The following is a 14,219-nucleotide window of genomic DNA, read 5'->3' as shown; positions in this document are numbered from 1 at the left end:
ATAGAAGTTTTTCAAAATAACTGACCACAGCAATCAGTCGTCCTTTCCTTTCAGGCGTTATTAAAGCATATCTAGACTTATCCTCGTGCCTAACCATTATCAGTACACTATTTCAGCGTTTCAGTACATGTACTAGTACGACAGTCCCCTGTTGTTTGGGCTTCTGTCACAGTTCACTTAAGAGTCTTGCATGAACTGTGACAGAAGCCCTAACAACAGGGCATTTACTGAAATTATGAAATACTGCACTTATAATTGCTAGGCGTAGCTGAAATATAAATTTGCTTTAACAAATCCTGAAAGGAAAGACCGACTGATGGCTGTGCTCCATCATTTTGCAACTCATGTCACCGTCATTGATTGCATTCCGCATTTCTAACGGAAGGTAACTTCATTATACACTCCTGGAAATGGAAAAAAGAACACATTGACACCGGTGTGTCAGACCCACCATACTTGCTCCGGACACTGCGAGAGGGCTGTACAAGCAATGATCACACGCACGGCACAGCGGACACACCAGGAACCGCGGTGTTGGCCGTCGAATGGCGCTAGCTGCGCAGCATTTGTGCACCGCCGCCGTCAGTGCCAGCCAGTTTGCCATGACATACGGAGCTCCATCGCAGTCTTCAACACTGGTAGCATGCCGCGACAGCGTGGACGTGAACCGTATGCGCAGTTGACGGACTTTGAGCGAGGGCGTATAGTGGGCATGCGGGAGGCCGGGTGCACGTACCGCCGAATTGCTCAACACGTGGGGCGTGAGGTCTCCACAGTACATCGATGTTGTCGCCAGTGGTCGGCGGAAGGTGCACGTGCCCGTCGACCTGGGACCGGACCGTAGCAACGCACGGATGCACGCCAAGACCGTAGGATCCTACGCAGTGCCGTAGGGGACCGCACCGCCACTTCCCAGCAAATTAGGGACACTGTTGCTCCTGGGGTATCGGCGAGGACCATTCGCAACCGTCTCCATGAAGCTGGGCTACGGTCCCGCACACCGTTAGGCCGTCTTCCGCTCACGCCCCAACATCGTGCAGCCCGCCTCCAGTGGTGTCGCGACAGGCGTGAATGGAGGGACGAATGGAGACGTGTCGTCTTCAGCGATGAGAGTCTCTTCTGCCTTGGTGCCAGTGATGGTCGTATGCGTGTTTGGCGCCGTGCAGGTGAGCGCAACAATCAGGACTGCATACGACCGAGGCACACAGGGCCAACACCCGGCATCATGGTGTGGGGAGCGATCTCCTACACTGGCCGTACACCACTGGTGATCGTCGAGGGGACACTGAATAGTGCACGATACATCCAAACCGTCATCGAACCCATCGTTCTACCATTCCTAGACCGGCAAGGGAACTTGCTGGCCGGCCTGAGTGGCCGAGCGGTTAAAGGCGCTACAGTCTGGAACCGCACGACCGCTACTGTCGCAGGTTCGAATCCTGCCTCGGGCATGGATGTGTGTGATGTCCTTAGGTTAGTTAGGTTTAAGTAGTTCTAAGTTCTAGGGGACTTATGACCACAGCAGTTGAGTCCCATAGTGCTCAGAGCCATTTGAACCATTTTGGGAACTTGCTGTTCCAACAGGACAATGCACGTCCGCATGTATCCCGTGCCACCCAACGTGCTCTAGAATGTGTAAGTCAACTACCCTGGCCAGCAAGATCTCCGGATCTGTCCCCCATTGAGCATGTTTGGGACTGGATGAAGCGTCGTCTCACGCGGTCTGCACGTCCAGCACGAACGCTGGTCCAACTGAGGCGCCAGGTGGAAATGGCATGGCAACCCGTTCCACAGGACTACATCCAGCATCTCTACGATCGTCTCCATGGGAGAATAGCAGCCTGCATTGCTGCGAAAGGTGGATATACACTGTACTAGTGCCGACATTGTGCATGCTCTGTTGCCTGTGTCTATGTGCCTGTGGTTCTGTCAGTGTGATCATGTGATGTATCTGACCCCAGGAATGTGTCAATAAAGTTTCCCCTTCCTGGGACAATGAATTCACGGTGTTCTTATTTCAATTTCCAGGAGTGTAGAAGTTTATTGACAACAGACTTAGCACAAGCACATGAGAATTAGAAGCACATACTCTGGAAGCACTAGCACCTGTCACTCATAATCTTGACATACACCACCTGGTAATGTGATGCGTCGTTTTTCTGCATGCCTTGTAGACTTTGCACAGTTGTGCCCTGAATCCCAAGAGCCACTTACGAATAATCCTGTATGACCACAGGAGTTGTGTATAAGTATTTGAGGATCTGCCTTATGTACACAAAACAAAATGTAAAATGTAGGCAGGTGTCAGGGTCATAGTATTTACCTTACAGCTCTAATGTCCATGGTGTACGTCTATTGTATTTTGGTTTCTCGTTGACTCGACAGAGATCGGCGTCAGGCAGGGGTGCAGCAGTGAATTGCGCGCAGCAAGTGCCAGCTTCCCTCAGCTGTCTGCCCAGCCGCCTTCCGGAGCGTGTGTTGGGGCGGAGCCGGTGGGGCGGTAATCGGCTTGTCGCTCTGGGACTGTCTGAGCCGTTGCCGGTGCACTCTTATCGACGGTGGCCTCGTGGGACGGCAGAGAAGTGGAGAAGTCGACTACTGTGCGCCGCTCTGCTTCTGCTGCGAGCTCCGCCGGTGACGTGAAACGCGGAGACACTTCTGGCGAGAGTACGCCATATCGCGCAGGCAGGGCAACAGTCAACGTACACCTAAAGCCTTCTACAGTTTGTCCGATGTCGATAGAAAAAAGATATGGGATTTTTTTCTTCACATGTGGCGTAGCATCGCAATCAGTATCGACTATTTGGCCCTTGCGGAAGCTGCTATTCGGCTTGCCATTGATTGATGGAGTTGCTGGATCTACTTCCAGTCGATTCCTAATCGATTTTGTGGTGTCACCGCCAGACACCACACTTGCTAGGTGGTAGCTTTAAATCGGCCGCGGTCCATTAGTACATGTCGGACCCGCGTGTCGCCACTGTCAGTAATTGCAGACCGAGCGCCACCACACGGCAGGTCTGGAGAGACTTACTAGCACTCGCCACAGTTGTACGGACGACTTTGCTAGCGACTACACTGACGAAGCCTTTCTCTCATTTGCCGAGAGACAGTTAGAATAGCCTTCAGCTAAGTCCATGGCTACGACCTAGCAAGGCGCCATTAACCATTTCTAGAGAGAGTCCCACTTGTATAATCAAGAATGCTGTATACAAATGATGGATTAAAGTTAAGTATTTCAGTAGCTACGTACTTTTCTTTATAGCATTCATTAAGTATCCTGTTTCAGACTTAAGCAAGCCTGCGTGAATGAAGCGCGTGCCCTTTCGGCTTCCTCGCCCTGTGTCTAGACTGTCTTGTCTAGACACAACAGATTTCATACCTTATTTATTCACTTATTTACGTGAGTTAAAGGCACGAGAGAGGTACATCTGAAGTTGGCTTGTTAACAGAACCAAGACGTACGAAAAATCAAGACTTTTTCATTCAATTTGTCGGCTTAGAGGAAGTTTTGGACAATATAGAATGGTGCAAGATATTTGAAATCCTAAGGAAAATAAGTGTAACGTTTATGGAAAGACAGGTTGTATGCGACAAATGCAAGAACCAAGAGGTGAAATGGAAATAGGAGATCAAGTACGAAGTGCACTGATCAGAAAGGATGTCAAAATTATCAGTGAATACAGCTGCTGATAACAATGCTATCATCAGTGAAACTGAGAAAGCATTGCAAGACGTATTGATTGGACTGGTATAATGAGAGCTTGTGGTGTCACCGCCAGACATCACACTTGCTAGGTGGTAGCTTTAAATCGGCCGCGGTCCATTAGTACATGTCGGACCCGCGTGTCGCCACTGTCAGTAATTGTAGACCGAGCGCCACCACACGGCAGGTCTACAGAGACGTACTAGGGCTCGCCCCAGTTGTACGACGACTTTGCTAGCGACTACACTGACGAAGCCTTTCTCTCATTTGGCGAGAGATAGTTAGAATAGCCTTTAGCTAAGTCCATGGCTACGACCTAGCAAGCCGCCATTAACCATTTCTAGAGAGAGTCTCACTTGTATCATCAAGAATGCTGTATACAAATGATGGATTAAAGTTAAGTATTCCAGTAGCTACGTACTCTTCTTTATAGCATTCATTAAGTATCCTGTTTCAGACCTAAACAAGCCTGCGTGAATGAAGCGCGTGCCCTTTCGGCTTCCTCGCCCTGTGTCTAGACTGTCTTGTCTAGACACAACAGATTTCATACCTTATTTATTCACTTATTTACATGAGTTACAGGTACGAGAGAGGTGCATCTGAAGTTGGCTTGTTAACAGAACCAAGACGTACGAAAAATCAAGACTTTTTCATTCAATTTGTCGGCTTAGAGGAAGTTTTGGACAATATAGAATGGTGCAAGATATTTGAAATCCTAAGGAAAATAAGTGTAGCGTTTATGGAAAGACAGGTTGTATGCGACAAATGCAAGAACCAAGTGGTGAAATGGAAATAGGAGATCAAGTACGAAGTGCACTGATCAGAAAGGATGTCAAAATTATCAGTGAATACAGCTGCTGATAACAATGCTATCATCAGTGAAAGTGAGAAAGCATTGCAAGACGAATTGATTGGATTGGTATAATGAGAGCTCACTATAGATTCGAAGTAAACCAAAGAAACACAGAAGTTATGACTAATAGAATAAGTTAGATTAACGATAAATTTAAGATCATATGTGGTGACTATGAAGCAGATAAAGTGATTTTATTTTTCTACCTAGAAAGCAAAATAACACATTATGAACAAAAATAAGGAGGATGTACTAATACAGACAAATACGGCAGTCCCTGATAAAGAAGTCCACTGGTATCAAACATTGGTCTTATCTTGAAGAATCAGTTACTGAGAATGTACTTGTGAAGGACAGCATTGTATGTAAGGGAATCATGGACTGTGGGAAAAGCGAAAAGGAACAGAATTTAAGTATTTTCAGATGTAATGCTACACTAAGAAGCTGCAACTTAGATGGACTGATACGAAGTAATGAGGTTATCTGTAGAATCCGTACGGTGTGGATCATGTGGAAAACATTGAAAAGGGGAATGGACTGGATGTAAGGAAACTTGTTATCACATCAATCAATAACAATCACACTACATGAATGGGCTATGGCGAATGAAAACTATAGGGGAGAACAGAGAATGGAATATATCTGACAAATAACTGACAACGTTGGGTGAGTCTGCTACTCTGAGATGAACGGTTAGTCAGACGGCTGATTACCACATAATAAGGTTAATTTAATCAATGGAAGAGCAGCAGAAATGCGCTAGGACATTGCTTACTATGAGACACAATAGACAGCGTTGTGGGGGAACGTCACCTAAAACAGATCGTAAATGCCAATTCTGATACGGGAGAGAGCGTAGGTGTGAAAAAGTGAATTATACTGATAGTTTACTGTACACGTTTTAATTCATCTTTTACTATTAGGAGGGGTAATCTAAACATTACACATAATCATAACAGCGACTTCATTCTGGCCGGACACAAAAGTTTGATCTCAAAGTACATTTTATTACATTTGGTCATAATTCCAAAAATATTAACAACAGAGATTCAGGTCGAAGTATACTTAATGTCACTTAACTATAAAAATGAATAGATTGCCTTACAATTGGTTGCCAATGTCTGTAATGTCTCATACACATTATATACCAAACATGCCTACTGTTAAGACACAATGACTCACCAAAGGTGATGATAAACTTGAATGGCAGTGATCGATATTAAAATTCATAGCAAATATTTAAATTTGCAGTTATTGCAACTTTACAAGCAGCGACATTTTCTGCTTCTGAATCGTGTAAGGCATTTACAAGCAATCAACAAATGTTCTCCTAATGAAGAAAATGTGTATTTGACCGTTAGCTTTTATTTTAAGCCCAAATATCATTTTATACGTTACTTGACGGCTGTTTATCGTCACCTTCCAAAAATGTTTAAAATCTTCATGCAAAAATTTTACAGAGTCAAGGCATACATAACTCATGTACATGTCTTCGAGTAACTTTAGCGCAACTGGAGCTTTTCAGTATCAGGTGTTGACACATTTACAAAAGGAAAAGAAACCTTTTAAATTAAATATCGAACACATAACTGCAAAAGGAGAACATACAAGACATTTACATCAAACAGGTTGACACACATCGGTCTTCATACAGCCTAGGCGCACCTGCAGCACTAAACCTTACAGAACCGAACATTAGCAACCCGAGATCAATATTTCATAGAAAACCTCGGCGCTTAATGCGCAGTAAGTGTTTTACGACATTGAAATGGCAGGAAGCTTCACAACTTAAGCCCTCAATAAAACACGACTCTCCTTTGTAGCATGCCTAACATGTAGTCACGTAAACAGGTAAGTAAGCTACAAGCCAAGCTAAACATTAACTTGAACCAACAGGGGTAAGCAAGAAAAGGACTTCCACATTTGAAAACAGGCTACCAGTCTCTTGAACGAGAGCCCTAGACACTGAGATGCACAGTTTCACGTGAGCACTAGATCAGGTGCGGCAGGCAAGACTAACACAACTCAATGAAGTAGACAAACAAGACATCAAAGACACTGCAAAAATAAATAAATAAGTAAAAGTAAAAAATAAATTCGTTACGAACCACAATGGGCGACGAAACAACGTCGCTCACTCACATTATTGACCTCTTCTTGCTGCAGCTGAGCACCATGCGAAACTAATTCCATCACTCCAGCAATCACACCAACAGGGACGTGACAGGAATCTCATGTACCAAGACGTCATACCCCGCACACACCAGCAAGAAAGTGGTAAGCCGACATACACTCCTAGAAATTGAAATAAGAACACCGTGAATTCATTGTCCCAGGAAGGGGAAACTTTATTGACACATTCCTGGAGTCAGATACATCACATGATCACACTGACAGAACCACAGGCACATAGACACAGGCAACAGAGCATGCACAATGTCGGCACTAGTACAGTGTATATCCACCTTTCGCAGCAATGCAGGCTGCTATTCTCCCATGGAGACGATCGTAGAGATGCTGGATGTAGTCCTGTGGAACGGGTTGCCATGCCATTTCCACCTGGCGCCTCAGTTGGACCAGCGTTCGTGCTGGACGTGCAGACCGCGTGAGACGACGCTTCATCCAGTCCCAAACATGCTCAGTGGGGGACAGATCCGGAGATCTTGCTGGCCAGGGTAGTTGACTTACACCTTCTAGAGCACGTTGGGTGGCACGGGATACATGCGGACGTGCATTGTCCTGTTGGAACAGCAAGTTCCCTTGCCGGTCTAGGAATGGTAGAACGATGGGTTCGATGACGGTTTGGATGTACCGTGCACTATTCAGTGTCCCTTCGATGATCACCAGTGGTGTACGGCTAGTGTAGGAGATCGCTCCCCACACCATGAAGCCGGATGTTGGCCCTGTGTGCCTCGGTCCTATGCAGTCCTGATTGTGGCGCTCACCTGCACGGCGCCAAACACGCATACGACCATCATTGTCACCAAGGCAGAAGCGACTCTCATCGCTGAAGACGACACGTCTCCATTCGTCCCTCCATTCACGCCTGTCGCGACACCACTGGAGTCGGGTTGCACGATGTTGGGGCGTGAGCGGAAGACGGCCTAACGGCGTGCGGGACCGTAGCCCAGCTTCATGGAGACGGTTGCGAATGGTCCTCGCCGATACCCCAGGAGCAACAGTTTCCCTAATTTGCTGGGAAGTGGCGGTGCGGTCCCCTACGGCACTGCGTAGGATCCTACGGTCTTGGCGTGCATCCGTGCGTCGCTGCGGTCCGGTCCCAGGTCGACGGGCTTGTGCACCTTCCGCCGACCACTGGCGACAACATCGATGTACTGTGGAGACCTTACGCCCCACGTGTTGAGCAATTCGGTGGTACGTCCACCCGGCCTCCCGCATGCCCACTATACGCCCTCGCTCAAAGTCCGTCAACTGCACATACGGTTCACGTCCACGCTGTCACGGCATGCTACCAGTGTTAAAGACTGCGATGGAGCTCCGTATGCCACGGCAAACTGGCTGACACTGACGGCGGCGGTGCACAAATGCTACGCAGCTAGCGCCATTCGACGGCCAACACCGCGGTTCCTGGTGTGTCCGCTGTGCCGTGCGTGTGATCATTGCTTGTACAGCCCTCTCGCAGTGTCCGGAGCAAGTATGGTGGGTCTGACACACCGGTGTCAATGTGTTCTTTTTTCCATTTCCAGGAGTGTATTACATTTGTTGCCAGTTAGTCTGCCAAATCTGTCCTGGCCTCGTAGCTGGTACGCGACACCGTAGTAATATCAAGCATGCAGCATGCATTCAGTGACAGTTATTCCAGAACATCCATATGGGTGAAACAGTGCTTGCACGTTACGCAGAAGTGGCAGACAAAGATCAGCTTGCATTCGGCGGCCACCACTCAGGGCTGCCCTCATCCTTCACGGTGATGGCCTCAATCCCAATACAAATGTTGACTGCTGCCAACGCTGCTCAGCCACAGGTAAAACACCCCTCAGTGCATTCGCAGCAAGGTTGGTTGGTTGGTTGGTTTTGGGGATGGAGACCAGACAGCAAGGTCATCGGTCTCATCGGATTAGGGATGGACGGGGAAGGAAGTCGGCCGTGCCCTTTGAAAGGAACCATCCCGGCATTTGCCTGGATCGATTTAGGGAAATCACGGAAAACGTAAATCAGGTTGGCCGGACGCGGGATTGAACCGTCGTCCTCCCGAATGCGAGTCCAATGTCTAACCACTGCGCCATCTCGCTCGGTCGCAGTAAGGCACTCTGATATCGATACCCAGAGGTCCTCTGGCTCAATCCACATACGCTATGAACAATCGACAGCGCTTCTTAGACGGTGATTGGGAAAATGTTAAAGGTTCTCAGTGGTTTATTGGTGCATCTACACTGTCTCATCAAATGTAACCAGGCTCATCTACGTAACGCGAAATTGAGCCCTGGATGTTGTGAGAGGCGGTCCTGTCAGTATAACAGGAGGCAAGGAGTTTTGAATCGATGGCAAAGAAGCTGTAACAGCAGAATGGATAGGCAGGAGGCTATGAATAAAGACTAGCCGCTGGATGTCGTTCAGTAACAAATGCATCAGGAACATTTTAATTCTTCTAAGTCAACCCAAGTCGATTGTTGTTGGAGCGATTGAGAAGCGGAAACGCGCAGGAACAAACGCAGATAGACCAAGGCCAGGGTCATCGAGCTTTGCTTAGGGCCATTTAAAAAAAATGGCTGGGTGCTAAAAATAACAGCGTACAGTGGTCTGGCAGCTCCTCATAAGCCACACATTTATGGAGCCAACGACAAGACACGTTTGAGGCCGCGAGAGCTACGCTATTGGAGAGTGGGTAACTAGAAACGAGTCATTGGGAGTGATGAATCACAACACTCTCTGCGACATTCCAATGGAAAGTTTCTGTGTTTGCGACTGTCTGGAGAACGTTATCTGCCACAATGTGCAGAGGCAACAGTGATGTACAGAGATCGCAGTGTTGCAGTGTGGGGGAGATTATCGTGGTAAGGGTGTGCTCTCCTAATTGTGGTTAAGATAACGCCACATGTGGAATGGTATGTATACATGTATCATCACTGAGTACTGTGAGCAGTGGCTGAATAGTTCAGAGACGATAATTGTTTGTGTCAACATTACAGCACAACCTACCATGAAGCACTACCTTTAAGGCAACGGTTCTTGAACAATAATATTGCTGAAATAGACTGGCCCGCCCAGAGACCTGAACTGAACCTAATCGAACACTACAGGAATTTGAAACTGCCTGGCAGATTAAAACTGTGTACTGGACCGAGACCCGAACTCGGGACCTTTGCTTTTCGCGGGCAAGTGCTCTACCAACTGAGCTACCCAAGCACGACACACGGGCCCGCCCTCACAGCTTTTCATCTGCCAGTACCTCGTCTCCTACCTTCGAAACTACTGTAGGGATGTGTTAGAACGCCAATTTCGCTCCAGACTCCAGAGTCCCACATCACTCCTTCTCTGGTTCCAGCTCATCACCAGCAGACTTCAAGCCATTATAAATGTGAAGGTCAAAAACACATTATATTTATGTCCACTGATAGGTGTCTGAATGCCTACGATCAGATAGCTATTAGTGCGTAGATGAAATGTTACACCATTCACACTTGAACTGCTTAAACTTTCTACACTCAGTATATCTGTCCACACATAAACAGTAGACTCAAGAACTGAGAGTGACTGAGCTTGATATCCATCTGATATTATCCATGGCTATGATGACGTCATGTAGAGTGTATCAGAAAGGGGCTACCTCTGTTGCTGCACATTATGTGCCGTAGAGTTATCAATGCACTAATAGTTTTGTTGTTATTTCGGACATCAGTCTTCTGGTTTGATGCAGCAGACCACGACTCCCGCCACTGTGCAAGCACATCATGTCGGAATGCCGCTCACACCACGTTCCCCATTAATTGTGGGATACAACCAAATGTCTTCCAACACGTACTGTTTATACCCCTATGGCTCAACCTACTAACACAGATTTTAATCCCAGAACTTATCCTATCATCCTGCCCCTTATTCTCTTCAAGTGTTTGCCCATTTACCTTTCCTTGCCTATTCTGTACAGGACCTCCACATTTAATATCACTCCACTTAACTTTCAACATCCATGAATAAAACGAACCACATCTCAGACTTTTCAGTTTTTTTCTATTTATATCTCAGTTTATATTTCGTCTGCATGTACAGGGTGTTTCAAAAATGACCGGTATATTTGAAACGGCAATAAAAACTAAACGAGCAGCGACAGAAATACACCGTTTGTTGCAATATGCTTGGGACAACAGTACATTTTCAGGCGGACAAACTTTCGAAATTACAGTAGTTACAATTTTCAACAACAGATGGCGCTGCAAGTGATGTGAAAGATATAGAAGACAACGCAGTCTGTGGGTGCGCCATTCTGTACGTCGTCTTTCTGCTGTAAGCGTGTGCTGTTCACAATGTGCAAGTGTGCTGTAGACAACATGGTTTATTCCTTAGAACAGAGGATTTTTCTGGTGTTGGAATTCCACCGCCTAGAACACAGTGTTGTTGCAACAAGACGAAGTTTTCAACGGAGGTTTAATGTAACCAAAGGACCGAAAAGCGATACAATAAAGGATCTGTTTGAAAAATTTCAACGGACTGGGAACGTGACGGACGAACGTGCTGGAAAGATAGGGCGACCGCGTACGGCAACCACAGAGGGCAACGCGCAGCTAGTGTAGCAGGTGATCCAACAGCGGCCTCGGGTTTCCGTTCGCCGTGTTGCAGCTGCGGTCCAAATGACGCCAACGTCCACGTATCGTCTCATGCGCCAGAGTTTACACCTCTATCCATACAAAATTCAAACGCGGCAACCCCTCAGCGCCACTACCATTGCTGCGCGAGAGACATTCGCTAACAATATAGTGCACAGGATTGATGACGGCGATATGCATGTGGGTAGCATTTCGTTTACTGACGAAGCTTATTTTTACCTGGACGGCTTCGTCAATAAACAGAACTGGCGCATCTGGGGAACCGAAAAGCCCCATGTTGCAGTCCGATCGTCCCTGCATCCTCAAAAAGTACTGGTCTGGGCCGCCATTTCTTCCAAAGGAATCATTGGCCCATTTTTAAGATCCGAAACGATTACTGCACCTCGCTATCTGGACATTCTTCGTGAATTTGTGGCAGTACAAACTGCCTTAGACGACACTGCGAACACTTCGTGGTTTATGCAAGATGGTGCCCGGCCACATCGCACGGCCGACGTCTTTAATTTCCTGAATGAATATTTCGATGATCGTGTGATTGCTTTGGGCTATCCGAAACATACAGGAGGCGGCGTGGATTGGCCTCCCTATTCGCCAGACATGAATCCCTGTGACTTCTTTCTGTGGGGACACGTGAAAGACCAGGTGTACCGCCAGAATCCGGAAACAATTGAACAGCTGAAGCAGTACATCTCATCTGCATGTGAAGCCATTCCGCCAGACACGTTCTCAAAGGTTCCGGGTAATTTCATTCAGAGACTACGCCATATTATTGCTACGCATGGTGGATATGTGGAAAATATCGTACTATAGAGTTTCGCAGACCGCAGCGCCATCTGTTGTTGACAATTGTAACTACTGTAATTTCGAAAGTTTGTCTGCCTGAAAATGCACTGTTGTCCCAAGCATATTGCAACAAACGGTGTATTTCAATCGCTGCTCGTTTAGTTTGTATTGCCGTTTCAAATATACCGGTCATTTTTGAAACACCCTGTAGCACTGTACTCCAGATATGCACTGAAGTTACAAATGTCATGGGATAGCCATATGGAAATCTAAAGATGTGGGTAGTATCGCGTACACCAGGCATAAAAGAGCAGTGCATTGGTGGAACTGTCATTTGTACTCATGTGATCCGTGTGGAGAGATTTCCGTCGTTATTATGGCCGTCTACGAGAATGTGGAACGGTAGTTGGAGCTGGGTGCATGGACCTTCCATTTCGGAAATCGTTAGAGAATGCTACATTTCGAGACCTGCGGTGTCAAAAGCGCGCCGAAAATATTAAATTTTTAATTTTAGGCATTACCTCTGACCACAGAGAATGCAGTGGCCGACGAACTTCACTTGACGAGCGAGAGCAGTGGGTTTCGCGTATAGTTGTCGGTGCTAACAGACAAGCAACACTGCGTGAAATAGACGTAGAAATCAACGTGGGATGTACGAGGAAAGTATCCACTAGGTCAGTGTGGCAAAATATAGCATTAATGGGCTACTGCAGCAGACGACCGACGCGAGTGCCCTTTCTAACAGCACGTCTTTGCCTGCATTGCCCCTCCGGGGTTTGCGGCCATATTGGTAGGACGCTAGACGACTGGAAAACCGTGGTCTGGCCAGATGAGTTCCGATTTCGGTTGATAAAAGCTGATGCTAGGGTTCGAGTGTGGCGCTGACCCCACGAAGCCATAGATGCAAGTTGTCAACAAGGTTCTTTGCAGGCTGGTGACAGCTCGATAATGGTGTGGGCAATGTTTACGTGGAAAGGACTGGGTCGTCTGGTCCAACTGAATCCATCATGGACTCGAAATGGTTATGTTTGGCTAATTGCAAGTCATTTGCAGCCCATTAACGACTTCATGTCGCCAAACAATGAAGGAATTTTGATACATGGCAATACGCCACGTCATGGGTTTGAAGAACGTTGTGGACAATTGGAGCAAATGATATGTCAAATAATTTGCCCGACATGAATCCCATCTAAGATTTGTAGGACTTGTTCTAGAGGTTAATTGGAGAACCAAATCCTGCATCGGCAACCCTTAAGCAATTATGTTCGGCTATACACACAGCATTTCTCAGTATTTCTACAGGCGACTTTGAATCAATTTAAAGTAGAACTGCTGCATTACGCCGGGTAAAAGGAGGAGCTTACACGATATAAGGAAATATCCCGTGACTTTTTTCACTTCAGCATACATTTACAGATTTTTTTTCAAAATATGGACGATGTTTGATAGTAAAGTTGTTTTTGCGAGAAATCTCATCTTTGCTGTTGATATTCCGTTTCAGACTTCCTCCGATTATGAACCGACTAGCAACAGAATTCTCCGCTCTATAGTGTGTTCCCGAATTGTAACCTAACAACTACTGAAACTGCGATATGCTGGAGTGTGCAGCATTCCCCGCCTATCCAGTTCAAGAGCTATGTGCTTGGAGTCTCCCTCTCAGTGTGTTTTCCTCACTTAGTAGCTTTAAGTCTAACTAGTCGCGAAACAGTTTGCAACAATGATTCAGGTGCTTCGATAAAGATACATAGCTATCTCTCTCTTTGTGGGGTGAGTAAAGCCTGATAACCTTGTCTGCCTCTCGTCAAATTAAGGCACACCGCTTCTAAGCTTCCATCTTCTGATCTTCTGGCCCACTGCAGGAGATGCACTTGGTAACTGAATATGAGACATAAACCTGAATGTGGTATGTCAGAAGGGTCAGGCTACTGGAACACAGATGGCAGCTGTGTGTAAAACTGCTTCGTTCACTGCACCACAGGTAGAGCATCGAAGAAAATTTAATCCAGCGAGATAGGTTGCGTCATTGCAACACTGTCTGGTTCTGGTTGTTTTCTCCCTTATAATACAAAAAAATTATGTTAAAATGTTAAATTATGAC

The sequence above is a fragment of the Schistocerca cancellata genome, chromosome 7, assembly GCF_023864275.1.
Source record: "Schistocerca cancellata isolate TAMUIC-IGC-003103 chromosome 7, iqSchCanc2.1, whole genome shotgun sequence".
Lineage (NCBI taxonomy): Eukaryota > Metazoa > Arthropoda > Insecta > Orthoptera > Acrididae > Schistocerca > Schistocerca cancellata.
This window is presented reverse-complemented; position numbering follows the sequence as displayed.